The sequence below is a fragment of the Sciurus vulgaris genome (genome assembly GCF_902686455.1).
Source record: "Sciurus vulgaris genome assembly, chromosome: 7".
NCBI lineage: Eukaryota > Metazoa > Chordata > Mammalia > Rodentia > Sciuridae > Sciurus > Sciurus vulgaris.
In genome coordinates, this window is record NC_136467.1 from 122,411,370 (window position 1) to 122,438,333 (window position 26,964).

Genomic DNA, 26,964 nt, shown 5'->3' on the forward strand with positions numbered 1-26,964 from the left:
ATTCCACTTCAAGTATGTGGGAAAACATTTTCTGGCCATCTGTTACTGTTACGGAGTATAGAAGCTAAGATGAAATCAAGTTGGAAAAACAGATTTTGATCAAGTTTCATCTCTGCCAGAGGATTGCAATCTGCCAGAGACAACAGAGAACGGCTCTCAGGCATACTTCCTAACACTGAGAAATTGCAGATTCTCAGAATTTCAGAGCTAGAAGGGATTTTACATATTCAGTAAAAATCTATAATTTGCAAATGAAGAAAACAAATGGCCAGAATCAAATGGCTTGCCCAAGACTCAGAGTTAGCCAGCTTAACCTACTGTAAACATGGGACTCAGTAAATGACAGAAAAGGGACTTCACCCAGAATTCACTCAACCCTCTCACTATCTTGCCCCCTGTAATTCAGAAACTTCATTACTAATCACAGGGCAAGTTAAAATAATCACTCTGCATAGAAATTGAACTGTTGTAGAAAAAATTAAAAGAGCTGGGCATGGTGGCACATGCCTGTAATCCCAGTTACTTCAAAGGCTGAGGCAGGAGGATCACAAGTTTGAGGCCAGCCTCAGCAACTTAGTGAGACTCTGATTCAAAATAAAATAAAAACAGGGCTGAGAATATAGCTCAGAGATAAAATACCCCTGAATTAAATCCACAATGCCACCAAAAAAATAAATAAATAAATAAACAGGTCCACAAACCCACTTTGCTTCCTTCAGTAACCTTTGCCCTGATGTGATCACAGACCTTAGTTTATAAGCTTCTTAAGGAAATCTAGATCAAAGTATTTTCACTGTTCAGCCACAACACAGGCTGTCTTTAAGCAAAGACATAATGTAACTCTGAAGCAACTGGTTTAGGTAGAAGAATTCCCTGCATCATCCAAACGAAACAAAATCACTAATGTCACTACACCGTTCCATTCCAAATAATCTGACAGAATATGCCACTCACTGTTGGTGCTTTGCTCTAATTGGTTTTACTCTCAAAACTTCTGCAGGAACAGATGATATATGCCTTTTCTTTTTTTTTTTTTTTTTTAAACCAAAACAAAAACCTTTATTTACAGTTGAAGATTTGAGCGCAGACAATTGTAGTTCGGAATCTGTGATACTTCCAGGGTCTCCTGATCAAACACGGTCACAGCAGGCAGGAGAGCAAACACAGAGGCCAGTCCAGCCTATCTGACTCAAGAACATCACCCAGAGCAAGGGACAATCTGACTCAGTCTTGGTCTGAACTACATCTCCCCACACTGTGAGATTACCACAGGCAGAGGGGCCTGTGGTTATTGTTGGGGCCTGTGGGAACATTCTCAATCTTTCTCATCACAAGAAGCCCATCAATGATTTTTCCAAACACTACATGCTTCCCATCCAGCCAATCGCACTTAGAGCAGGTGATAAAGAACTGACAACCATTTGTACTGGGACCACTGTTTGCCATGGAAAGAAGGCCTGGAGCCGAGTGTCTAAGTTTAAAATTTTCATCTGCAAATGGCCCCCGGTAAATACTGGCAACTCCGGTACCATCCCCATTAATGAAATCTCCACCCTGAATCATGAAATCCTTTATGACCCTGTGAAAGGTGCTCCCTTTGTATCCTATTGGCACTCCATCTTTTCTGAATTCTCCAGTGCAGAACTGCCTAAAGTTCTCAGCTGTCTTAGGGTACAACGTCTGCAAAACAGCTCGATCTTCATGCGGCCAACCTCTGGCCGCCAATGCTGACATCAAAAGAACACTACAGGGTGACAGGGCTTGAATTTGCCACCCGCCATGGCTCTGACCCAAAAGCCGAATATATGCCTTTTTCTTAAAAGAAAATGTCTTTTCTAGATTTTTGTTTGTTTCTTCACAATGTGGTTTTATTTAAAAAAATACTTTTTTAGTTGTTGATGGACCTTTATTTTTATTTTACTTATATGCGGTGCTGAGAAACCCAAACCCCAGCGCCTCACACGTGCTAGGCAAGTGCTCTATCACGAGCCACACCCCCAGCCCACAATGTTGTGTTTTAAGCTGGTTTTTGTGCCATTGAGGTGCAATTTATATATACTGGCTAATTTCTGATCTATTTATTGATCTATCTATATTTATACCAGATCCCACTATTCTCATTACTATAGTGTTTTTGTGTTTTTCTGTTTTGTTTTGTTTTGTTAAGTACCAGGGATTGAACCCAGGGGTGCCTAACCACTTAGCCACATCCCCAGCCCTTTTTATGTTTTATTTTGAGACAGGATCTCATTAAGTTGCTTAGGGCCTTAATAAGTTGCTGATGTTGGACTGAACTCACAGTCCTCCTGCCTTAGTCTCCCAAGTCACTGGGATCACACTATAAGTTTCTTTTTAAACACTGGAGGTAGGTAATATGAATCATTTGTTTTCTTCTTTTTCAAGGGTATTGTGACCATTCTAGGTCCTTTTAGTTTCCATATAAAATTTTAAAACCGCCTTATGAATTCGCTTTAAAAGAAAAAACAGCTGAATTTTTTATTGGAATTACATTGAATCTATAGCTCAATTTAGGGAAATTTGGACATATTAACAAAAACAAGTCATCCTTTCCTTGAACGCATTATATTTTTTTTCAAAGTACAATGTATTTATTTTAGGTCTTCTTTAACTCTCTTGGTAATATTTTTCAGTTTTCAGCATATTATGTTTCCTAAATTTATTTCTACATATGTTTTTGACATTTATAACAAATAGAAAACAGAAAAAATGTTTTAATGTAATATGCTTTTTATATAGATTGATCTCAATTTGCCAATTTTTAAAGGACTTAGTCTTTGTTCACAATGGATACTGGCCTGAAACTTTATTTCCTTAAAACATCTTTTAAGCACACACCTATAGACCCAACTCCTCAGGAGGGTGAGGCAGGAGGATCTCTTAAGTCTAGGAATTTAAGGCCAGCCATGGAATAGCAACATAGCAAGATGAAAGAGAGAGACAGAGACAGATTAAGGAAGGAAGGATAAAACAGAAAAGAAAAAAGCTATAAATTTGCCATTTATCAGTTTATTTGATACACTTATACATCCCACAAATTTTGATATGTCAAATTTTCATTAATTAGTTAGAAATATTTTCTAATTTCATGAATGATGTCTTCTCTGACCATGGGTTATTTAGAAATGTATTTTTAAGTCTGCAAATATTAGGAGTTTCTCTAGTTATCTTATTGATGTCTTTTTTTTTTTTTTTATTTGGTGGTGGGGGGTACTGGGGATTGAACCCAGGTATGCTTTAACACTAAGCTTAAATTGTTTTGATTTTAAATTTTGAGACAGGTCTGTTATTAAGGTTGGATTTGAACATCCAATTCTCTTGCCTAAGCTTCCCAAGTCACTGGGGTTACAGGTGCATACCACTGTGTCCTGCTTATTGTTACTGATTTCTAATTTAATTTCCATTGTAGCCAGGGAACATGCAAGTTTCCAATATCTTGAAATGCCTCTTTGAGGCATTTTAAAGCTCAGAATATAGTCTTAGTGAACATTTCTTCTGCACTTAAAAATAATGTAAAAGTTCTGCAGTTATGTGTGTTCTATAAATATTGATTAGTCCAAGGTGATGAATAATGTTACATAGATCTATATCCCTATAGTTTATTTTTTCTAAGATGTTATATCAACTGCTAAGGGAGAGGTATTAAAATTTCCCAAGTATAATTACTGGTTTACCTATCTCTTAAAAAGTAAGTTTCTGCCTCTTTATGTTCCATGTATATTAAAGTCCTGTTAAGGTTCAGATACATTCATGATTATGTCTTCTAGATAAAACTGTTCTATTATGAAATGCTTCATTCTTTTTCTGTCATAATAATTATTGTCTTAAATTCTATATTGCCTTAGAATAAAATAGTCATTCCAGCCTTCTTGTGCCCTAGTATTCACATGGTATACCTTTTTCCTGTTCTTTTACTTTCAGTCTGTTTGTTTCTCTCTTTTATCCAATCTGATAATCTCTGCTTTTAAACTGAAGTTTTAACACATTTACATTTAATGTAATTACTGATACTGGAGTTTTGTTTCACTATTCTGCTATTGTTCCATCTATTTTTTGTTCCTGCCTCCCCTTTCCTGTCATCCTTTCAGTTAGCTAATAATTTTATACTATTTCAAGTAACTAGCTAGTGGGCTTTTAGCTATACCTCTTTGCTAGTATGTATGTAGTTGCTCTAGGGATTATCATACATAACCTTTACTTGCCATGATCTACTTAAGAATTAATATTGTACTACTTTACATACAAATATGCAAACGTTGCAACAGTATAGCTTATTTACTGCCCTTTCTCTTCTGGGATACTGTAAATGTATGTATGTGTATATGTATGTATGTGTGTGTGTGTGTGTGTATGTATATATGAAACTGCTACAAATTATAGACTCAAAACAGTAAGCAGTCTCATCTTTTAAAGAAAGGAAGAAAAATGTATTTTATATTTCTAGTGCTCTTCATTCTTTCCTGTAGATCCATTTTCATCTGTTCTCATTTCTGTTCAACCTGAAGAATTTCCTTCAGTAAATCTTACAGTAGATCTGCTAGAATCCTCAGTTTTCATTTATCTAAAAACATATTATTTCATCTTCCACTTTTAAAGGACTTTTAGTTGGGCAAAGAATTCAAATGACTTTTTAGCACTTTAAAAATGTCTTCCTATTGTCATCTGATCTCATCTTTTGATACTGTTGATGAGAAGTTCATCTGTTAGTTTATACATTGTTCTCTTTTATATGATTCCTCTGGCCGCTTTAAAGTTTTAATTTTTGATTTTCTTCAATGCAACCATTACATCTCTAGGTATGATTTTCTTGTCCTAGCCTGCTTTGGCTTCACTGAGATTCTTAGATCTATAAATTTGCATCTCTCTAATAACATCTTTATTGAAATGTACTTCACATACAACAAAATCCAATCATTTAAGTATGTAATTCATTATTTTTAGTATATTCACAGAGCTGTGCAGCCATATGTTCTATTTTAGAACATTTCATCATCCACCTGAAAGAAAACCCATACCCTTTAGAAATTACCCTAATATCCCCATTCCATGGCACCAATCATAAGCAAACACTATTAATTTTGTTCTCTATAGATCTGCCTATTCTGGACATTCAGTAGAAAGGAATCAGCCAGCTGTAGTGTTACATGCCTATAATCCCAGCTACTCAGAAGGCTAAGGTAGGAGGATTTCAAATTCAAGACCAGCTTGGACAACTTAGCAAGAACCTTCTCACACAAAAAAATTAAAAGGTTGGGGATATAACTCAGTGGCACAGTGCCCCTAAGTTCAATCACCAATACAAATAATAATAATAACAAACACACATATATATTATATATATATACATGATTCCTGATACATAATATATAAATTTTGTGCTTTTGTGAACCGCTTCTTTCACCTAGCATATTTTCAAGTTTTATTCCTGTTGCAGCACATACCAGTACTTTATTCCTTTTTATGGCCCGCTAATATTTCATGGTGTGAATATATTATATATATATATATATATATATATATATGTTATTTTATATTATGGCATTCATCAGTTGATTGACATTTGGGTTGTTTCCACTTCTTGGCTATTATGATTAATGCTGCTGTGAACATGCATATACAAGTTTTTGGGTGGACATATAATTTTCTCTTGGTAAATGCCTAGCAGTGGAATCACTGGGAAATGCTATAAACTGCTTTCTGGAGAAACTGCCAGACTGTTTTCCAAAGAGGTTAACCACTACCAGTAATTGTTTTGAGGGTTCCCATTTCTCCACACCCTCACCATACCTGTTATTATCTATCTTTTTTATTGTAGCCATCCTTGTGATATGAAGTAGTATCATCATAGTTTTGATTTACATTTCTGTAACGGCTAATGATACTGATCATATTTCCACATTGTTGGTTATTCATATAACCTCTTTAGAGAAATGTCTATTCAGATTCTTTACCTATTTGGGGGGCGGGGGGGCAGGTACCGGGGATTGAACCCAGGGGCACTCAACCACTGAGCCACATCTCCAGGCTATTTTGTATTTTACTTGGAGACAGGATCTCACTGAGTTGCTCAGCGTGATTTTGCTTAGGTTGGCTTTGAACTCATGATCTTCCTGTCTCAGCCTCCCATCCTTTACCCATTTTTTAATTGGGTTGGCTTTTCACTATTGAGTTGTCAGCCATTATTTCTTCAAATTCTTTTCTGTTTTGTTTTGGCTATCTACTGCTGCATAACAAGTTCCTCTAAAAACCTAGTGCCACAAAATAGAAAGCATTTTGTGGAGCTCAGGTATTCCTATGTATTAGAAATTCATTCAAAGGTCAAGAGATGGTTTTTCTCTAATCCATGATATCTGGAGCCTCAACTGAGAATATATGAAATGTCTGAGAGCATTATTTCCTATTGCTTTATTTTCATGTTCATTGACCCTTTGCTTTGTCATCTCTTCTATTGTTGAGCAAGTCCAATGAATTTTTCATTGCTAATACTGTACTACAGGTTCAAGATTTTATATGTAGTTCTTTTTTACAGATTTCATTTTTCTGCTGTGATTCTCCACCTGTTCCTCTATTAAACCATGTTTGTTTTAAAGTTATTTATGATATTTCCAAAACCCACAAAATCAGCTGGATGTGGTGGCACACGTCTGTAATCCCGGCAGCTCAGGAGGCTAAGGCAGAAGAATCACAAGTTTGAGACCAGCCTTGGCAATTTAGTGAAGTTCTAAGCAACTTAGCAAGATCCTATCTCAAATTTTTAAAAAATTAAAAATGGCTGGGGATGTGGCTCAGTGGTTAAGTACTCCTGGGTTTAATACCTGGTACCAAAACAAAACAAAAAACAAAATCCATAAAATCCTAGTCAACTTCCATAGACTGCTTTTCTCTTGATGAGAAACATTTTCCTTCTGCATACATCTAGTAATTTTTATTGTGTACTAGACATTATTGAGACTCTGGATTCTGTCATTTTTCTCTAAAATGTACTAAATAGTACTCTATTGGGCAGTTAACTTGGCCAAATCTATATTCCAAACTCTGTCTTCCCTATAGTGGGCAGTAGCTAAATCCCAGTCAACCTTTCAGCTTTTAACTATTGTTTTTTCTTCTTCTTTGCAGGGAGGTGCTGGGGGTTGAACCCAGAGTCACTTTATCACTGAGCCACAGCCCAGGATGTGACAGGATCCCACTAAGTAACTTAGGGACTCACTAAGTTACTGAAGCTGGCCTAGAACTTGTACTCCTCCTGTCTCAGTCTCTAAAGTTGCTGGCATTATATTACAGGCATGTACCACTGTGTAGAACTATTGCTTTTTCTAGGTTCCATGAACTCTTTCCCCCATGTGTGTCAGGATTTGGACAGATTTTAGAAGCAGACTTTAGAGCTCCCTGTTCTGTTATATCCTCCTTCCTTAGACTTCCCCCTCCTTTTTCCAGCCCCTCGTTAGCCCTAAACTTCATCTTCTGACTCCAGTAAGACTGAATTTTTGTTTGGGTGCTAGCCACCACTACCATGCAAACTGCAGAATAGCCTTGGACAAAAAAAATAATACAAATAGGAATCTTACCTAATGCAGTTTCCATCTTTTAAGTTCCCTGTCAGTTTCTGTCTGATTTGATCACTTTTCAACATCTTCAAGTAGTTTTTTTTTTTTTTTTTTTTTTTATTGTAAACAAATGGGATACATGTTGTTTCTCTGTTTGTACATGGCGTAAAGGCATACCATTTGTGTAATCATAAATTTACATAGAGCAATGTTGTTTGATTCATTGTGTTATTTTTTTCCCTTCCCCCCACCCCTCCCACCCCTCTTTACCCTCTATACAGTAGTTTCCTTCCTCTATACTTGCCCCCCTCCCTAACCCTAACTCTAACCCTTCCCTCCCCCCCATTATGTGTCAACCTCCACTTATTAGCGATATCATTCGTCCTTTGGCTTTTTGAGATTGGCTTATCTCACTTAGCATGATATTCTCCAATTTCATCCATTTGCCTGCAAATGTCATAATTTTATCATTCTTTATGGCTGAGTAATATTCCATAGTATATATATACCACAGTTTCTTTATCCACTCATCAATTGAAGGGCATCTAGGTTGGTTCCACAGTCTGGCTATTGTGAATTGAGCAGCTATGAACATTGATGTGGCTGTATTTCTGTAGTATGCAGATTTTAAGTCCTTTGGGTATAGGCCAAGGAGTGGGATAGCTGGGTCAAATGGTGGTTCCATTCCAAGTTTTCTAAGGAATCTCCACACTGCTTTCCATAGCGGCTGCACTAATTTGCAGCCCCACCAGCAGTGTATGAGTGTACCTTTCTCCCCACATCCTCGCCAACACCTGTTGTTGCTCGTATTCTTGATAATCGCCATTCTAATTGGGGTGAGATGGAACCTTAGGGTGGTTTTGATTTGCATTTCTCTTATTACTAGAGATGTTGAACATTTTTCCATATGTTTGTTGATTGCTTGTAGATCTTCTTCTGTGAAGTGTCTATTCATTTCCTTAGCCCATTTGTTGACTGGACTGTTTGAATTCTTGGAGTAGAGTTTTTTGAGTTCTTTATAGATTCTGGAGATTAGTGCTCTATCTGAAGTATGATTGGCAAAGATATTCTCCCACTCTGTAGGCTCTTTCTTCGCATTGCTGATAGTTTCCTTTGCTGAGAGAAAGCTTTTTAGTTTGAATCTATCCCAGTGGTTGATTCTAGCTTTTATTTCTTGTGCTATGGGAGTCCTGTTAAGGAAGTCTGGTCCTAGACCAACAAGATGAAGATTTGGACCTACTTTTTCTTCTATAATCTGCAGGGTCTCTGGTCTGATTCCGAGGTCCTTAATCCATTTTGAGTTTAGTTTCGTGCATGGTGAGAGATATGGGTTTAGTTTCATTCTGTTGCATATGGATTTCCAATTCTCCCAGCACCATTTGTTGAAGAGGCTATCTTTTCTCCATTGCATATTTTTGGCCCCTTTGTCTAGTATGAGAAAATTGTATTTATTTGGGTTTGTGTCCGTGTCCTCTATTCTGTACCATTGATCTACCTTTCTATTTTGGTACCAATACCATGCCGTTTTTGTTACTATTGCTTTGTAGTAGAGTTGAAGATCTGGTATTGCAATACCCCCTGTTTCACTCTTCCTGCTAAGGATTGCTTTAGCTATTCTGGGTTTCTTATTCTTCCAGATGAATTTCATAATTGCCTGCTCTATTTCTGTAAGGTACGTCATTGGGATTTTAATTGGAATTGCATTGAATTTGTATAGCACTTTAGGTAGTATGGCCATTTTGACAATATTAATTCTTCCTATCCAAGAACATGGAAGATCTTTCCATCTTCTAAGGTGTTCTTTAATTTCTTTCTTTAGTGTTGTATAGTTCTCATTGTAGAGGTCTTTCACCTCTTTTGTGAGATTAATTCCCAAGTATTTTATTTTTTTCGAGGCTATTGTGAATGGGGTAGTTTTCCTAATTTCTCTTTCTGAAGATTCATCACTTATGTATAAAAATGCGTTGGATTTATGGGCATTGATCTTGTAACCTGCTACTTTACTGAAATCACTTATGAGTTCTAAGAGTTTTCTGGTGGAATTTCCAGGTTCCTCTAAATATATAATCATGTCATCAGCGAACAGGGATAGTTTGAGTTCTTCTTTTCCAATTCGTATCCCTTTAATTTCTTTGGTTTGTCTAATTGCTCTGGCCAGAGTCTCAAGAACGATGTTGAATAGAAGTGGTGAAAGAGGGCATCCCTGCCTTGTTCCAGTTTTTAGGGGGAATGCTTTCAGCTTTTCACCATTTAGAATGATATTAGCCATGGGCTTAGCATAAATGGCCTTTACAATATTAAGGAATGTTCCCACTATCCCTATTTGTTCTAGTGTTTTGAGCATGAAGGGGTGCTGTATTTTATCAAATGCTTTTTCTGCATCTATTGAAATAATCATGTGATTCTTGACTTTAAGTCTATTAATATGGTGAATTACGTTTATTGATTTCCTGATGTTGAACCAACCTTGCATCCCTGGGATGAAACCCACTTGATCATGGTGCACTATCTTTTTAATATGTTTTTGTATGCGATTTGCTAAAATTTTGTTGAGAATTTTTGCGTCGATGTTCATTAAGGATATTGGTCTGAAATTTTCTTTCCTTGATGAGTCTCTGTCTGGTTTAGGTATCAGTGTGATATTGGCTTCATAGAATGAGTTTGGGAGGGTTCCCTCCTCTTCTATTTTATGGAATACTTTGAGAAGTATTGGAATGAGCTCTTCCTTAAAGGTTTTGTAGAACTCGGCTGAGAACCCATCTGGTCCCGGACTTTTCTTTGTTGGTAGGCTTTTGATGACTTCTTCTATTTCAGTACTTGAAATTGGTCTATTTAAATTGTTTATGTCCTCCTCATTCAGTTTAGGCAATTCATATGTCTCTAGAAACCTGTTGATGTCTTCGAAATTTTCTATTTTGTTGGAGTATAGATTTTCAAAATAGCTTCTAATTATGTTTTGTATTTCCATCCTGTCTGTAGTGATATTTCCTTGTTCATTCCGAATTTTAGTGATTTGGGTTTTCTCTCGTCTTCTCTTTGTTAGTGTGGCTAAAGGTTTATCAATTTTGTTTATTTTTTCGAAGAACCAACTATTTATTTTGTCAATTTTTTGTATTGTTTCTTTTGTTTCAATTTCATTGATTTCAGCTCTGAGTTTAACAATTTCCTGTCTTCTACTACTTTTGGTGCTGTTCTGTTCTTCTTTTTCTAAGGCTTTGAGCTGTAGTGTTAGGTTGTTTATTTGTTGAGTTTTACTTCTTTTATTAAATGCGCTCCATGAAATAAATTTCCCTCTAAGTACTGCTTTCATAGTGTCCCAGAGGTTTTGATATGATGTTTCTTTGTTCTCATTTACCTCTAAGAATTTTTTAATTTCCTTCTTAATATCTTCTGTTATCCATTCATCATATAATAGCATATTGTTTAACCTCCAGATGTTGGAATAGTTTCTGTGTTTTACTCTTTCATTTATTTCTAACTTCAATCCATTATGATCTGATAGAATACATGCTAGTGTCTCTATCTTCTTGTATTTGCTAACATTAGCTTTGTGGCATAATATATGGTCTATTTTAGAGAAGGATCCATGTGCTGCTGAGAAGAAAGTGTATTCACTCTTGGTTGGATGGAATATTCTATAAATGTCCGTTAAGTCTAAATTATTGATTGTGTTGTTGAGATCTATGGTTTCTTTGCTCAATTTTTGTCTGGAAGATCTGTCCAGTGGTGAGAGCGGCGTGTTAAAATCACCTAGTATTATTGTGTTGTGGTCTATTTGGTTTCTGAAATTGAGAAGGATTTGTTTGACATACATAGATGAGCCACTGTTTGGGGCATAGATGTTTATGATTGTTATATCTTGCTGATTTATGCTTCCCTTAAGCAGTATGAAATAACCTTCTTTATCCCTTCTGACTAACTTTGGCTTGAAGTCCACATTATCGGAAATGAGGATGGATACTCCAGCTTTTTTGCTGAGTCCATGTGCATGGTATGTTTTTCCCCATCCTTTCACCTTTAATCTATGGGTATCTTTTTCTATGAGGTGAGTCTCTTGCAGGCAACATATTGTTGGATCTTTCTTTTTAATCCAGTCTGCCAGTCTATGTCTTTTGATTGATGAATTCAGGCCATTAACGTTCAGGGTTATTATAGAGAAATGATTTGGTTTCCCGGTCATTTGGTTCATTTTTAAAATTTTGTTTATTTATTTGTTTGACACAACTTGTTTCCTCCTTTATTTGACAATTCCTTTAGGATAATTCCTCCCTTTGCTGATTTGCTTCTTTGTTTTTCATCTCTTCCTCATGGAATATTTTGTTGAGAATGTTCTGTAATGCTGGCTTTCTTTTTGTAAATTCTTTTAGCTTTTGTTTATCATGGAAGGATTTTATTTCATCGTCAAATTTGAAGGTAAGTTTTGCTGGGTATAAGATTCTTGGTTGGCATCCATTTTCTTTCAGGGCTTGAAAAATGTTGTTCCAGGACCTTCTAGCTTTTAGGGTCTGGATTGAAAAATCTGCTGATATGCGTATTGGTTTCCCCCTGAATGTAATTTGGTTCTTTTCTCTCACAGCCTTTAAAATTCTGTCTTTATTTTGTATGTTAGGTATTTTCATTATAATGTGCCTTGGTGTGGGTCTGTTGTAATTTTGTGTATTTGGAGTCCTGTAAGCCTCTTGAACTTGATTTTCCATTTCATTCTTCAGATTTGGGAAATTTTCTGATATTATTTCATTGAATAGGTTGTTCATTCCTTTGGCTTGTTTCTCTAGGCCTTCCTCAATCCCAATAATTCTTAAATTTGGCCTTTTCATGATATCCCATAGTTCTTGTAGATTCTGTTCATGATTTCTTACCATCTTCTCTGTTTGTTCAGCTTTGTTTTCAAGGTTAAATATTTTGTCTTCAATGTCTGAGGTTCTGTCTTCCAGGTGTTCTATCCTATTGGATATGCTTTCTATGGAGTTCTTAATTTGGTTTATTGTTTCCTTCATGTCAAGGATTTCTGTTTGGTTTTTTTTCAATATCTCTAACTCTTTATTGAAATGATCTTTTGCTTCCTGTATTTGCTCTTTTAACTGTTGATTGGTGCGATCAATCAATGCTTGCATTTGCTCTTTCATCTCATCATTCAATGCTTGCATTTGCTCTTTCATCTCCTCGTTTGCTTCTCTGATCATTTTAATTATGTACATTCTGAACTCCTTTTCTGTCATTTCTTCTGCCATGCTGTCATTGGGTTTTATTGATGTAACATCTAGATTTGTTTGCAGCATTTTCTTTCCTTGTTTTCTCATGTTGTTCAGATATCAGTGGACCGCTGAGATATTGCAGATTTCCTCTGTTGATTTACAATGACCCTGAAGATTTCTATATATATCCCCTCTTAGCCTTCAGTAGGCTGAAGTCTTGGAGGAGGTTGAAAATGCAGTGCTCCACAAGGAAGCTGCCTCTCTAGGAGTGGTGGCCTTCAGGTGGGGTATATTCCCTGCTAGTGGGCAGAGGTGCCTCCACTTGTTGACCAATGGTCATCCAAAGGGGACCTAGGCTGTGGGCTGAGGCAAGGCCTGTTTGGGCCTGAGCCTCTGGTTTTACCGTCCTTGTGGGAAACCTCACCCAGCAGGGAAGACTCACTCGGTGGGGAGGTCTCGCTGGTCAGTTTCCTCCTAGAGGTTCCCCTCAATTTACATCTACTGCCTGGGCTGTGCTGCCTTCCTCTGCAAAGTTTCCAGGGGCCCGGCCCTACCTCCTGGGCCTGGGAGCCTCACCCTTCGCAGATGAATCTCCTTAGGCTGCCCCTCCTCAGAGAATTTGCCCATAGGCCTGGAACCTTCGCTCCGCCCTAAGCCTGTCTCTGTGCGGCTCTTCCACCCAGAAGCCTCCTAGATCCTGGGACCCTGTTCTGCACCTAATCGCCTGGCTGCGTGGCCCCTCCTCTGAGCAGCCACCTGTGGCCCCGAACAATCGCTCTGAGTCCCAGAGACCCGCCACAGGCCTCTTCCTCCAGACAGCTGCCCAGTATGCCGGTGCGGTCACTAGGAGTCCAAGAAACTCACTTCGTGCCTCCTCCTCCCACCAACCACCCGTAGCCCGGGGCAATCAATCACTCCGAGTCGAAGTGACCCTGCCCGTTCCTCCTCCTTCTCCAGATAACCCCCCGGGTGTTCAGGAGCAGTCCCTCTGAGTGGCTCTGAATCCACGTGACCCGCTGCACGGGTCCTCTGGGCCACCGCCCGGAGCTCTGGTGTGGTCCCTCAAGACCAAGCGTCCCACCACGCTTCTCCTCCAGGCAGCCCCCCTGTGTTCAGGAGCTGTCACTTTAAGACCAAATAACTCACCACTCGCCTTCTCCTCTGAGCAGCCGCCTGGAGCGCTAATAGTTTTTTTTTTTTTTTTTTTTTTTTTTTAACATGTTACCCAGAATTCAAAATTGTTATCTGAGAGAGGAGTAGCTTGATACAAGATATTCCCCCATTCATGGTAGAATCCTTTCCCATTAGATTTCATTGATTTTATGTTTTTCCCTAAGAGGCAATTACAACATGAGTTACCAAAAACACATGTGACCATATGTACACCGATGCACCCTCTCAAAACAGCACAATAGATGGGCAAATTTAAAAAAAAAGGGGGGGGAGCAATCTTAAGAGGGGTCCAGGAGTGTAGCTCAGTGGTAGAGAGCATGCTTATCATGTGTGAGGCCTTGGATTCAATCCCCAGCACAAGTAAGACAGAAAAGAAAAGAATGAAAGATGTACGAGTCATCCTTGGTCTACTGGTAAAAGATAGATTATAAAAGTTAAACAATATAATGAGGTATAAAGAAATGATAGTTTCCACTACACAGAAGTAATTATAAGCTTGGCACAGTGACTCACACCTGTAATCCCAATGATTCAGGAAGCTAAGGCATGAGGATCACAAGTTTGAAGCCCCAGCAACTTAGCATGACCCTGTCTAAAAATAACTGGGAATTTAGCTGCCCTGGGTTCAATCCCCAGTAAGGCGCCTGCCATAAAAAAACACTATATATTTAGACAGATGTATAAAATAAAATTAGTCCATATATATCCTTCTAAAACTTGTTTTTACTTTTAATTAATATTTATATATTATTAAACTTGTAATGCTTTTCAGTAATTAGAAAGTTATCCCCAAGCTAAGATCCCTTACATTCCTTTACAGATGCACTATAATTTACTTAATAAGGTCTCTACTAATTTTCTTTTACAATGATTTCATTAGCACACTTCTACATTAAATAGTCTCATCAGTTTTCTCATTTGTTTGATTGTTCTGTAGGACAGATTCATAGAAATGGAAGTTTACATTTTACATTTTGACAGACACTGCCAAATTTCCTTTCATACAGACACCTACTGGTTTATATTTCCAACCGTAACTGACTGCATCCATCTCTACACCCACAGAGCAGTTCAGTTCAGGACTCACCCCACTCTCATTTACTCCACCACTCAATACTGGGCCAATCAACAGAACAAGGATTCTTCAGGTCTTTTTAACCTTCATTCTCAACAGTAACCTTGCTGAACATTCCAGTTCCCCCTCTAAAACTGCAGCCTTGCTAAAACCTATCCTATTTAGCTGAAGCTTTAATTTCCTATTTAGTTTGAGCCAGTTGTCTTTCTTAGAACTCAACACTTGGCAATCTGGCCTATTAGTGGGGGGTCAGGCATGTAAAGGCTGTACCTGTGGATTCCTCATCTAATATATGATTAAGTATTTAACCACCACCTGGAATTAGGGTTGTAATATCTTACCCACCTATGTAGATACCCTTTCGCTGATCATTCCACACCTAGGACTTAGAGCCAGTCCCTCAGTGACTGTAACTCTCAGCTGTCTGCAGCCCTGTCTTCTCATAATTCTTTGGCCATTCAGTTCCCATGTGATTAGGTGCCAGATTCTCCCTACACTGGTCCTGAAGGGACTGTACCTCATGACCCAAGTTTTGGTATATCTTACTTTGTTAAAAACATTTCTTGTCACACTAATATATTCATTCCTCTTAATTTCTTTTACTTCAGTTTCTTGGCAATTCCAAAACTTAGATCAAAGGTAGTTTGTGAAATCAGAATATCAGATTTCTACTTTTAAAAGCTTCATGCATGTTCTGGATTATCCAAAGCAAAAATGCATTTGTTAATGCTCAGAATAGGAAGATCTATTCCATTAGCAGGCATTCACTATTGAATAAGAATGGATATTTCTTCATCATACCACCTCAGTTATTTAGAGAAGTATAACATGTAGGTTATCTGAGCTTTGAAAACTGCCCAAGGAAAATGAAGCTGTCCTTAATTTCTGAGGAAAATCTGTGAATAACATGAATACTTAAGAGACAAAGATGTCAGGCATGGTGGTAAACACCTGTTGTCACAGTTACTTGGGAGACTGAGGAGGAAGATTCATTTGAGCCTACAAGTTCAAGGCCAACCTAAGCAACATAGTGAGATCCTGCATCAAAACAAACCAGAACAAAAAACTCAGATAGACAAAAACTGATCAAAATGAGCATTCAGATCTGATGGTGAAAGAAAAGCCTGTCAGTTACTTCCTTTGCACAGATGACTGAATGAACACAAACCTAAGAGAAGAGCACATTCAACTGAAGGGTTAGGGGGTTCACACCATATAAAGGAGTTGCTGAGCAAACCAAGAAGAATTTAAAAGAAAAGGTCTCTAACCCTAAAGGGTATGAGCTCCTTAAGGGCTTGAACTGTGTCACTGAGTCTGTGCCCAGCATAAAGTCTAAGATAAGGATGCTCAATAGTACTCATTGAATGAGTTGATAACAATTCAAAGCAAATAAATGATAACTGCCAAAGAGGTAGAATGACACACTGCAAACCAACTGTACTATGTCTGACTAACCCAGCATGTCAAAACCAGAGTTAAGAGGGTCTTATATAAACAGGAAAATAAATATCTCTGTAAGGCTGAGGTAGAAAGCACACGCTTCCCATTAAAGACAATTAGAAGGTGCAAAGTGTTTTAAAAGGAGAGAGACAAAAACCAGTATCTTCTAAAAGCTGCCTACAAGTTTTAATAATAAAACTGAAATAAGAAAAATGAAAAAGGTTACTACTAAGGGGTTGGGGATATAGCTCAGTTGGTAGCGTGCCTGCCTTGCAGGTTCAATCCCAGCACTGCAAAAAAAACAAAAAAAAAAAACAAAAACAAAAAAAAAGGTTACTACTAAGAACAAAAAATATTTTTAAAATAACAGCTAACATTTAATAATTGCTTACTTTGTCCCAAACATTATTTTAAATACTTTATACTTTTTTATTTTTTAATGTTGGGGATTGAACCCAGGGCCTGCGTGCCCCCAGTCCACTTCATATTCTTTTTATGTGTGTGGTACTGAGTACTAAACCCAGGGGTGCTCTACCACTGAGCTACAGCCCCAACCCTTTTTTTTTTTTTTTTAATGTTGAGACAGGGACTCGACAAATTGCCACGGCTGTCCTCAAACTTGTGATCCTCCTGCCTCAACCTCCCAAATAGCTGAGATTATAGCCATGTACCACCAGACCCAGTCATTTTTAATGTATTCCTCATGATGTATTAGCCTCATTTTATGATGAAGACACCAAGGCATAGAAAGGTTAACTTGCCCAAGATCACAAAGCTAGTAACTAACAGAGCTAGGATTCAAAATCTAGCAATCTAGCTCAAAAATTTAGCCTTGATTTTTTTTTTTTCTTGATTTTTTTTCCACATTTTCTACTGGTACATTATAATTTTACCTAATGCCGTCTCTCTGATTTTTACAAAGTCAACCATAAGGTGTAAAGATTTGGAAAAGTTCCAGCTGCCTCAGACTCAGGTCAAAGGCAGTAGCAACTGAAAGCAACAGAGAACAACTGAGTACTATCCAGATGTCCTAGCACAGTACAAAAGGCCTCTATGACCAGCTCCCCTTTGTCTTTCCAATACGTCCTAGCTACGTTCCACTCTCAGTCATACATTCTAATGATACAGAACTGCATGCTGTCTCCTAAATGCATCCTGCCACTTCTCAACTGAGTGCCACTGCTCATGCAGCTCACTCTGCCTGGTACCATCATTCTTCCCCATCTGTGACCCTTGCTTCCAGTTCCAGAGATACTTCCTAAAGTTTTGCTGAGCCTACTGGCTACAGGTCTTTTGGCAATTAGGTTCCTGAACAGAAACCTTGTCTCATTTGAGTTTCAGGTGCTTGGCACACAATGCAAGTGGGCATTAAAAGTTTGCTGAAGGAATTAACAAATAATCTCAAAAACGGAGAACTTATGAATAGTGCTCTAGGGGGAAAAGAGACCTCAACAGTAGCACAGGGTATGGGGTCCAGGCAGACTCCCTGAACTCCGTCCCAGGCATCTAAGAAAGGTTGTCACAACACCTACAGCTGAACATCCAACCTTCCTGCAGCAAACCTTCCTCAGAGATGCTGAGGAACTCTTCCTACTGAGGTCAGAGGATTAAGGAGCCAGAGCCAACTCTGCCAGGAAGGAAGGAGACAGTGAAGGGCTCTGCTGAGGCTCAGCAAAGGGATAAGCCACAATTCGTTACCAGGTCTCTAACTCCCTATCAACCTCTGCTAGGACATTTCCTCAAATGAAATGTGTTCCTGAATGAAGTCCAAGGAAGGAAGGAGGGGAGGTGGGGAGGAAGGAAGGATTTTCTCTTGAGAAAAAAGGAAATGTATACTTTCAGCATTGTTTGGGAAAGCACCTAGACCAGATGACTGGAGGCACTCTGCCAGATGAACTTATTTCCTCCTTATCTGGATTTTCTACATATTAGAACTCTCAACATGACTCATACATACCACAAACTGCTGTCCAGACCCCTGCCCCATCCCCACAGTCACGGCAACAGAAACCATTTTGGTCACACTCTACCCTCATAAATATGTATAATTCTTTTTTTATGTCAGTAACAAAAGACAGTTCTTTCTTTCTGCGTATGTGTGAGTGTTAAATGGGAATGCCACCCAGGGCCTTGCACATGCTAGGCAAAGTATTCCACCACTGAACCCAGCGAAAAATATTTGACCAAAAAAGGGGCTGGGGGCATAATGAAGTATGCCTGTAATCCCAACTACTTGGAAGGCTGGGCAGGAGAATTGCAAGTTCAAGGTCAGCCTTGGCAACTTAGCAATACCCTATCTCGAAATAAAATTAAAAGGGCTATAGCTGTAGCTCAGTGCTTGCCTAGCTTATGTGAGGACCTGGGTTCAATTCTCAGTACTAAAAATAATAATAATAATTTTTTTGGAAATATAAAGCAAAGTTTCAGAGTATCTGTAGATTTAGAAGTTATGAAATTAAGGGTAGCTTAAAGGAGCTCACCCTGTAGGACATATTCTAAATTAAAGCCAGTCTTTTATTTAGTATCATTCCTGCTCCAAAATATGTTCTCTATTATTCCCCTTGTCTTTTTTTTTTTTTTTTTTTTTTGGGGGGGGGGTGGGTAGGGGAGTGTACTGGGTATTGAACTCAGGGACACTCAACCACTGAGTGACATCCCAGTCCTATTTTGTATTTTATTTAGAGACAGGGTCTCACTGAGTTGCTTAAGGTCTCACTAAGTTGCTGAGGCTGGCTTTGAACCTGTGATTCTCCTGCCTCAGCCTCCTGAGCTTCTGGGATTACAGGCATGCACCACCTCACCCGGCTCCTACTCTTCCTCTATTCATAGCTGAAATCTTGTATCTTAAAGAATTGGGAATTCTGGTTAGAAAGTACGGGAATAGGGGCTGGGAATTTAGCTCAATGGCAGAGTCGCTTGCCTAGCCCATGCAAGGCCCTGAGTTGGTCCTCAGCCCTGAGCTCTTAAACTTGCAATCCTGCTGTTTCTGCCTCCAGAGTCACTGAGATTACTGAGATTCATGTAATACTGCACCCAGAAATTCCTTTTTTTTTTTTTACAATTATTCTACAATACCTCTTTTACTATACGAAATTGATTTTTTACATATAACCTACTTACACACAATTTCAAGAAAAGTCAAATATGTCCAAGATATAAAGGGAAAATGATTTTCTAAGAAAATCAATTTATTTCAATATGCGAATATTCCAACATCATTGCACTAGAAGACAGAGCAGTTAGATGCTTACACCCAAATGTGGTATCACTACAATTCAAAGAGCTACAAATATAGACATATGCGGGTTTATGTTATTGGTGACTGCAATATCACAAGTGATACTACCAAGAGTTATAGCATTTTCCAAAATGGTAAAGTTAAAAACAATTTTCCCTCATGAAGGTGTAGTCCTGGGACATTCACTAAATTTTAAAACTGTGCAATATTTTGTTTTTATGTAAAACAAGGTGAAATTCTATGCTCTATCATCTAAGCAGGTAATTCACCTTATGTAAGCATCTAACAACATTCAAAAGTCAAAAGGGACAAGAGATGATGATGCTTTAAAAAATATTTTTAGTTGCAGGTAAACACAATACCTTTATTTTATTTGTTTATTTTTAGGTGATGCTGGGAATGAAATCCAGTACCTCACACATGCTAGACATGCACTCTACCACTGAGCTATAACTCCAGTCCTGAGACAATGATTCTTCCTGTGAGGTATTCTGCATATGGAAACACATCAGCATCCCTGCCCACCAACCTCCACCTCCACCCCCATTTCCACCCCCAGCCTCAGCAAAAAGCTGATCACACCTCACAAAACAACCACAAACAGTTCCTGCTGAAATACAAATTTTACAAGGCTTACTGCAAGGAATAATCCACTCTTTTTTCTTGTCCTCCTTCACCTTCCCCTACTCCTGCAATGAATTCACTAACACTCTATCTAGTAAGCTTATGTCATATATTATAACTAATTCATTGTGAGTTTTGTGGGCTAACATTGGAAATCAACATTATAACACTATTTCTACTGGACCACACACTACAAATTTCAATTTTAGAAATAAATTTTGGGAACACAGTATTTTCATTAAGTCAGATTTAAATACACTGATATCTCACCATCAATGTTCTTCATAATTTCTTTTTTAAATTTATGGGTTGCCAGCCAAGTTACATGTAACTCATCTAGTACTATAAAGACTGGACATCAATCTATCTAGTCCCCATTTTTATGGCAAGTCAGTACAAAGTACAGACCCTTTACCTAAATTGTTAGCATATACTATTTTTACACTTTAATTCTTCCCTTTCCAAATAATGGAAAATGTTCTTTAGTATCTATTGCTGGTACCAGTACCAAGTACTTACCCTCAATACACAGAGATAGAAGGCCCCTTAATATACTAGCTGAACTGATTCCCTTGCCCATCTGTCTCCCAATCTCCAGGCCTAACGATCCCTGAATTCCAACCATGTACTTTTCACCCAACATATCTTCTACACCCACTTTGCCCACTCAAAGCATCCTCAGACTCCTGTTTTTGAAGCAGCCAAGAGATACAGTTCCTGCTGCTATGGAGGTCACACTCCAGTAGGTAGAGAGATCTGGCCTGTGAGTAAAAGAATCTTTCTTTTCAGTGATTAATGCCATACTCACAGGTTATCATTCAACCAGGTTCTGTACTAGGTGAGGATAACAAAATAACCTCTACTATTTTTTTTTTCTGCTCTAAAAATACCGTGTATGGTTAGACAGACTCTCTGAAAATAAATCCTCTAAAGACCCAACCCAGTGTATACAACTAGCTGTTTCACCTGTGCTGGGACCTAAGTTTCCTCCTTGTAGTATGTCTTGATACTAAAAGAAATGAAGAGGAACAATATTTGGTTCCTTCCCTCTTTACTGACCAATGAAAAAGCATTCATCTCCATTTCTCTATATTAAAACGGTAAGAAGGGCTGGGATTGTGGCTCAGTGGTAGCGCGTGTGCCTAGCATGTATGAGGCACTGGGTTCGATTCTCAGCACCACATATAAATAAATAAATAAAACAAAAAATATGGTGCAGATTTAAAAAAAGAAAAGGGTAAGAAATGCAATTTGTAAACATCTAAGGAATCAGACATTTTGATAAGTTAGGGACAACCTTGAAGATGATGAAAGGGTTATCTCCAAAAACTAAAATGATCTGTCTTGAGCAGCTCTACTAAGTAAAGATAAGTCCACTGCTAATTGAAAAACTTTTCAGGACCAACCACTTTTACACATGATTTCTAATCTTCAAAACAACATATGTATTATTCTTTCCTGTTTATAGATAAGGAAACTGAACTTCAAGAAGCTAAAAAAACGTGCTGAACACACAAAAGTAGCAGAGTCAAAATTCACAGCCATTTTTTGAAATCCAAATCCTAAATATTTCTGCTACATTGACTTGCTTCTCGGCTTTTTTTTTTTTTTTCAACTTCTCAATTTTATTTTAAATTTCAGTTTTTTAAGGAAGGCAATTTCCCTTATCATGAACCCTACAGTAAGCTGCTATATGTCAAATACATACCATCGTACCACTTTAAAAATGTACTGCTTTTATTTATTATGTTTTGGTGGCATTAGGGACTAAACCTAGGGCTCAAACATGCTAATCACTCTACCATTGAGCTACACTACCAGCCCCTAAAATTTTGCCTTTAACTATTATCTTTTTTTTTTTTTTAAGACACAAAACAATCATTCTACTATAAAAAGGACTCACCCTCAGAAAGGTAGAGATTGTAGTAGAAAAACTATGTAATTCAACTTTTCATTTCTATAGTAAAGATGAAATGCAGCCATGTATGGTGGTACAAGCCTGTCATCTCATCTACTTGGAAGGCTGAGGCAGAAGGATCTCAAGCTCAAGGTCAGCCTTGGCAACTAAGTGAAACCCTGTCTTGAAATAATATTTAAAAAAGAAGGACTGGGGGATGTAGCTCAGTATCTTGCCCTGAGTTCAATGTGGGGCACTGGGTTCAATTCCAGTACTGGAAAAACAAACCAGAACAAGAAAGACAATTGACGAAACAATGAGGTGCTAAGAGTACAGAGCAAACTGAAACTACTTAACATCCAGGGCATTAAATAGGATAGTGTGAAGACCAACTTTTTAACAAAATCCCAAATGCTTGGAGAACAGCCCTCTATTCTCTTAATACTGTTATTTTGACAGAAGTTAAGTGACCCATCCACTCCAAGTAAGAAGTGTCACAGGCTAATGTTTGAAAGTAATCCTAATTATTTTCATTGCATCTTTATATTTGAACATTATTTCAAGAAGAGATCATATTTTCAAGATTCTGACATTGGTCTGTGATTAAAATTTCAAATACATCTGAATTAAAACCTGAACAGGGGCTGGAGATGTAGTTTAGTGGTAGTATGTGTGTTTAGCATGGGCAAGGCCCTGGGTTCCATTCCCAGCATCATTAAAAAAAATAATAAATAAATAAATAAATAAATAAACGCTGGAGTGATCATCTGGTTTACCACTGAGAAAGAGAGAGGGAGAGAGAGGAAGGAAGGGAAAAGGTGGGGGGGAATGCAAAACACATCCTTCAGAATGGCTAAAATACAGGTAGTAGCAAAGATATCGAACAATTAAAACTCTCATACACTTCTAATAGAAGTACAAATTGGAAAACTGGCAATATCCACTAAAGCTAACCATATGCATGTTTTACAATCCAGAAATTCTATGCTTATATATACTGCAATGGATATATGTTCATTTGTTCACTAAAGGACATGCACTAGCTGATGTGATCCTACAATATGTATAACCAGAAAAATGAGAGATTATATTCCATTTATGTATGATCTATCAAAATGTATAAATGCATTTTACTGTCATGCACAACAAATTCAAACAAAAATTAAAAAAAAAAAAAAAGACATGCAAGTGTTTGCCTTGTAAGCACAAGGCCCTGGGTTTGATCCCCAGCACCCCCCCAAAAAAAAAAAAAGACATGCACCAGAATGTACTTATGCCCCATAATAATAGCCCTAAAACTGAGAAACTATCCATGTCCATCAACAGTAAAATGTATAAATAAATTGAGATATAGTCACATAAGGGAATACTATACAATAATGAAAATGGTGTCTAAAACTTGGTGCAAAATATAGAATATCACAAACATAAACACTGCACTAAAGTAACAAGGCATAAAAGCATATGTATTTTAAAAACAGCACACAAATTATAGAACTGCATTAATATAAAACACAAAACAGACAAATTCTATTAAAAAAAACAGGATAGTGGTCACACTTTGATGGAGGTAATGACTACAAGAAGGCACAGGGTGGGGTGGAAGCCTTTTTTAAAAATATTTTTAATTGCAGATGGGCACAATACCTTTATTTTATTTATTTATTTTTTTTGTGGTGCTGAGGATGGAACCCAGTGCCTCACAGATGCTAGGCAAATGTTCTACCATGAGCCATAACCCCAGTCCAGTGGAAGACTTCTTTTCTTCTCCCCCCCATGGACTAGCAATGCTTGATTCAGCACTGGAAGGGCACATCTTCAGGGGAAAAAAAGTCAGTGGGTCATCATGAGGGTCTGGGTTTTAGAGTTTAGCAGAGCCAGGTCAAGGGAGAGTTAACTCTAGTGGGCCTTTTTGACAGGCAGGGCCAGGTAACTGGACTAGTTTAGGGTGGGGCAGGAGGACAGGAAGGTAACCACATCCTTCATTTCAGACTATGAAAGGGGTATAATGAGTGGGAACAACATCATCATATCTGGCTACTTCCTGCCGGGAAGGGGCAGAGTAAGGGATCCCCTGTCAGAGATCTGTTAGAGGATAAGGAAGGGGGGGGGCAATTTTAGGTTCCTCTGTAGTCCTGGTGGTTTTGGCATGAGCGGGTATAGAAGGAGGAAACTTCAACATTGCCGTGGGGATTCCTTCCTTATGGAGCTCAGGAGAGTCATACTGCAAAAGGAAACTGGCTTTTGCTTGTTCTTGGGAGGTGGTCCAGGTTAGAAGAGTCACCCTGTCTAGAAGTTGCTACAGTCCTGAATGGTTGACACAGAAGCAACATTCTTCCCAAAGGAAGAGGCAAAGGCCACCTCATTCTGCAGTAAGGAGATTGAGGTCCTGATGATTCATTACAGACAACTTTAATTTGGAGACCAGCTTGATAAAATCCTCTATTTTAAAGACTTGGATACCTCTCTGAGTAAATGAGAAGGCCAGTGTAGCATGCAGGAACAAAATGGCAGAAAGTGGCCTCTGACCCGAAGGTCTCACGGAGAGAGAGAAAAACTGAAGGTTTGTTGGAGTGGGGAGGGGTAAAAAGAATCCCCAAAACATCCTGTTCCCAGTAAGAGAACCAAATGAAAGCATAGGAAAGAGAACACAAAAAGACAAAGAAAACGGAGGCAGACCTCATGGACCAGTGATGCCTTATTCAGCAATGAGGGTCACACGGAAAAATGGAAGGCTTCTTGAGTGCTGAAAGTAGTTTGTTTCTTCAGGAGAGTGCTGGTGACATGGGTATGTTCAGTTTGAAACACTCAACAGATGAGGAGCATGTAGCAGCAGAGTGCCTAAAGAGCAAAGCTCTAAAATTGAAGTGCCCACTTTTGAATCTCAGTTCCATCACTTATTAGTTATGACTCTGGGCAAGTTATTTAACCTTTCTGTGCCTAATTTCTTCATTTATAAAATGAGCCTAATATCTACCTCACAGGGTTATTATGAGGATTAAATCATCATAAGACTTGTAAAGTGCTTATTAGCACAAATGGCTATTATTAAATATTTGCTAAGTAAATAAAGTGCTTTATTCTGAAGCAACACAAGAAAATGAGAAAGGGAAACAGAGACATATTTGATTTGTTCCTAAAAATACATAATTATTTGAAAAATGATGGTGATAATAACTGAAGTCCAGGGCAACAGCACACGACCCAGAAGTTGAGACTGTCCTGTGAAGCTCCACCTAAAGAGACCTTGGATAAGCAGTCAGCCTCTGGGAGTCTGCAGCCCTTCACTGTCCACTGAGGGCTGGCCTTGATGATATCTCAACATCTTTCCAGCTCTTCAGTATCTGAGTAATAATGAGTGGAGATGCTGATCAGGAACTGAGATGGCTGAGCTTACACTCAGAATTCTGAAATCTCCTATGCATCTGAATTGCACCTAAAACTTGTTTTTAAAATATATACCACATCTATCAGCCATGTCTATGTCACTCAGGCTCACATTTTCTGCAGTAATTTAGAATAAATAATTGAGACTTTGAGCCAGGAATAGTGGTGCATTCCTATAACCCCAGCTACCCAGGGGGCTGAGGTAGGAGGAGCCCAAGTTTGAGGCCAGCCTGGACAACTAATCTCATAATAAATTTTAAAAGGCCTGGGGATATAGCTCAGTGGTAGAGTGCTTGTCAAGTAATGCAAAAAGCCTGGATTCAATCCCCAGTACTGAGAACAAAACAAAACAAAAACTTTTGATGGGTTTCCCAAAGCCATTTAGCTTTCTGCATCCATGCTAGGATACAGTCCCTAACTTTTCTGGACATATTACATAGCTACTCTTTATTAAACACCTATTTATATGCCAGAAAACACCTACTTAATAACCTCTGAAAAATATCTGCTAGCTATGTTATTCTTTCTTGTTATTCTTATCTTTTACAAAAAAAAAAAAAAAAAAAAAAAAAAAAAAATTCAGGCTGCCCTGCTTATTAGTGGCAAAGCTGGAAGGTGATTCTGGTTTGTCTGAGTCCAAAGCCCATAATCTTTCCATTAGCCATACTTCCCTGACTTGTTTGACAACCAATCATATGCCTTCTTACTTGTACAATGAAAGGTCAGGTAATCTAAAAGGCCAAGGTAATCTAAAACAAGAATAATCTAATTTAGCAAAAAATCAATTTTAGTTATTTTTTAAATAAATGATTACTGTGTGTTTCTAAGTAAAGCATTTTTCCTGGGTCAATTTAAAGGAATACTATGCACTAAAGCTATACATATTGTATAGCAGTCATTCAAATTATGGGCCAAAACCTTAAAAGATGTTAATATTTCTTCCCTGTTGCATCCCCAGTGCCCAGATAAATGTCTGGTCAAGAATAGGCATTTAAGAAAACTATCTTCTATATCTTTCCCCCAAAATTTTGTTTACCAAAATAGTCTATCACTAATGAGAATGCACCAGGCCCAAAGACATACACCTGCAATCCCAGAAGTTCAAGGGGCTGAGGCAGGAGGATGGCAAGTTTGAGGCCAGTCTGGACAAATTAGGAAAACCTTGCCTCAAAATTAAAAAATTAATAGGGGCCTGGGGATATAGCTCAGTGGTAGAGCACCACGGGGTTCAAACCTCAATACAAAAAATAAAATGAGAATGCATTCCAACAAAACACTTTATTATGTGAAACCTCACGCCTAAAATTAAACATGAGAATCACTGGGATATCCTCTCGGCTGCAGGACATTCTCCTTCAGGCCAAATGGCATCA

General features: G+C 38.1%; 1 protein-coding gene and 1 pseudogene across 2 annotated transcripts in view; both read right to left on the minus strand.

Annotated features, from left to right (window-relative positions):
- The window catches only part of BLTP3A (bridge-like lipid transfer protein family member 3A), an 81,525-nt gene that overhangs the window by 51,094 nt on the left and 3,467 nt on the right, over positions 1-26,964 (minus strand). The gene's annotated exons all lie outside the window — the stretch shown is intronic.
- On the minus strand, positions 1,046-1,769 carry LOC306665165 (peptidyl-prolyl cis-trans isomerase H-like; annotated as a pseudogene). The gene has a single exon. The product of its transcript is annotated as a peptidyl-prolyl cis-trans isomerase H-like (transcript).